Source organism: Berghia stephanieae, chromosome 10 (genome assembly GCF_034508935.2).
Source record: "Berghia stephanieae isolate SIO BIC M18660-M18661 chromosome 10, UCSD_Bste_1.3, whole genome shotgun sequence".
In the NCBI taxonomy this organism is placed as follows: Eukaryota; Metazoa; Mollusca; class Gastropoda; order Nudibranchia; family Aeolidiidae; genus Berghia; species Berghia stephanieae.
The window spans coordinates 25306905-25309486 of NC_088369.1; the positions used below are offsets into that span (position 1 = coordinate 25306905).

Here is a 2582-nt window from a genome sequence, read left to right on the forward strand (position 1 = left end):
GGCAGTCTAAAACTTTTAATAATTCACCTTAATATTAATCATGTTATATTTTTAAAGCCGAGAATATAGCATTCTTTAATTTATTAAAGGAAGTTGAGTTTGTTTGCTGTTTTTTTTTATTATTGGGGGGGGGGGGGGGGGGGGGGGGAGGGGGGTCTTTGTCACGCCAATGTAAAACACCATAAGCTTGCGAGTTTATGTAATTGCGATATGAAAAAAAAATAAAAAAAATTGAGCTTTATATCGCGCAATATCCACTAAATGTGCTCAAAGCGCTTTACAAGGGGTCCCTGTTCAACAGCAACATTTAACATGTAGGACGGGACGTGCCGCCTGTTAAGGCGATATTACAATTTTGCGGACAAAGACAACGCTGTTAACGGCCAGGTACTCATTTTACACCTAAGTACGGTGAGAGAAAGTGAGTAAAGAGCCTTTTCCAAGGACTCAACTATGCGCCGAGCGCAAGGCTCGAACCCAGGACCTTCCGATCCGAAAGCGAGTGTCATACCCCAAGACCACATAGCCGCACAATAACAAGTTTAGTAAGTCAAAAGACATTAAAGAATACCTTTATTCCATCCCCCAAAGTAAGATTCTTAGATATCTCTTAGCCAAAAGTTATATAAGGCTTTATTGTGCAATTTATTTAAGTTATTTAAAAAATTCAACTTTTATATACTAGGGCAATATACTAAGCATGCTCTGACCCTAGCTAACAGCAACACTTAACATGAAGGACGAGACATGACCCTATGTGGCGATATTACAGTCTCTTCCGACAGAGACAATGCTGTTAATGGCCAAGTACTCATTTTGCACCTGAGTACTGTGTGAGAATGTGAGTAAAGAGCCTATTCCATAGACTCAACTATGCATTGCTCAGAGCGGGACTCGAACTAGTAACATTCCAATCCTAAGGCGAGTGCCATACCTCTAGACCACATCATCATCATCATCATTGCCTTTTCACCCCCTGGGTCAGGGAGGCCACAGACTAACAGTTTCCATCCTTCTCTATCCTGGGCTAACTTTTTAAAAAAATCTCATTCCATGTCTTATCTTCTCTGTATATCAGCTTCTTTAATTCTTCTCCATGTTCCTCGTGGCCTTCATACACGGTGCGAACGTTCCACGACGCAATTCGAAGCTGCTTGTTTGGCGAAGACGTCATCGGGTCAGCAGAGTCCTTTCGGCCTTGTCTGTTGTCCTTCATAGATTCTGTCATTCCAGAAACTCTTCGGTCGCCCAAGCTAAAAAAAAAGGATTTGGTTTGTCCGTCTGCGTTTCTGCGACAGATTTCGTAAATAAGTGAAAAAATACGGAGCAGACACTGGTATCAGATGAAAAAAAATGTGAAAAGTAGGGTATGAAATAATGCCGTAGTAATCAGTAGGTCTAAGGTTCGAACTCCAGCCGAGATAGGCTGTTTTTTTGGGGATGATCTTGTCTTGTATTTTTTTTTTCTTATGATTTGTCTGACCCTGCTTTATACAAATATTTTCCAGGTTTTTGTTGTTTTTTATTTTTTTTATTTTATAAATGGGGGCGAAGTGGCCGAGTGGTTAAGGCATTGCACTGTGACCCGGATGACCTGGGTTCGAGTCCCGCTTCAGGCACTTTCGTTTTTTTTTTCCTTGAGCAAGATTATTAACCCTCAATGTGTTCACTTGGACAACATGGGTGATTCCTGTTGACATCAGACATCTTGTTTGATGAGTTATCTATATTCCTTCGTGGAATGCCTAGGCGGCGATATCTTATGACATCGTGGAGGCAAAAGGCATAATTTCAATTTTTATTTTATTTTATAAATAAATCACACAATTTGGAGGTCAATCAAATCAGATAGCTCTGAAGGGCTACTTACATTTTTTTTTATTCGGCTCTCAGAATAGTGACTTCAAAACAAACGAAATAATCGAACCAAAATGAATTGATTCTTTTTTTTCCCACGAAATCACGAGTTGTAGGACTATTAGTTAGTCCTTACATATTATTATTATTATTTATCTCTACGTCTCCTCCCCGAATATCCACTGTCCTATGGTCTCCCACATGTGTTTTTTGTCAGAATTTGATGTTCAGACGGACAACGGCCGCGTTTTATACCTCTATACCTACTCATACATTATGTCTGTGGTTTTGTTATAGCCTGGACATAATATGACAGGCTGGCTGATGGCTTGACCTCAACTGGACATAGGGGCCTGAGAATAAAATATCGTATTCCTCTTTGTCTTCTTATACACTGGCCAGAAGCTTTATATTTATTTTGGCCAGAAAAGATACATTCATTTTAAATAAATATCGATCGATTAAGGTCGACGTGCACTTATTTTCAGGTCTGATAACCCAATTCCTTATGGGCCCATTGTTATAATGGAAATCTAAAAAAAAAATGAAACAAAATGTTGTACATTATAACAATTTTAAACTAGGCCCATAAGTGGGTTCGGATGTCAGATCTGTATATATATGTACACGTCGATTAAGGTGTAAGGTGACCCACGACTTGTCAAAAGAGAATTAAACCCGAGACTTTAAAGAAGGTTTGAGACGCTTATTGGGAGGGAAGAGGT

General features: G+C 39.4%; 1 protein-coding gene across 1 annotated transcript in view; it reads right to left on the reverse strand.

The window, feature by feature from the left end:
- The window catches only part of LOC144980875 (uncharacterized), an 8095-nt gene extending 6065 nt beyond the window's left edge, over positions 1 to 2030 (reverse strand). Inside the window, exon 1 of the mRNA XM_078928763.1 lies at positions 1871 to 2030. The gene's annotated coding sequence lies outside the window, so the exon portion shown is untranslated. The remainder of the gene's footprint in view (positions 1 to 1870) is intronic.
- Positions 2031 to 2582: the final 552 nt, after the last annotated feature.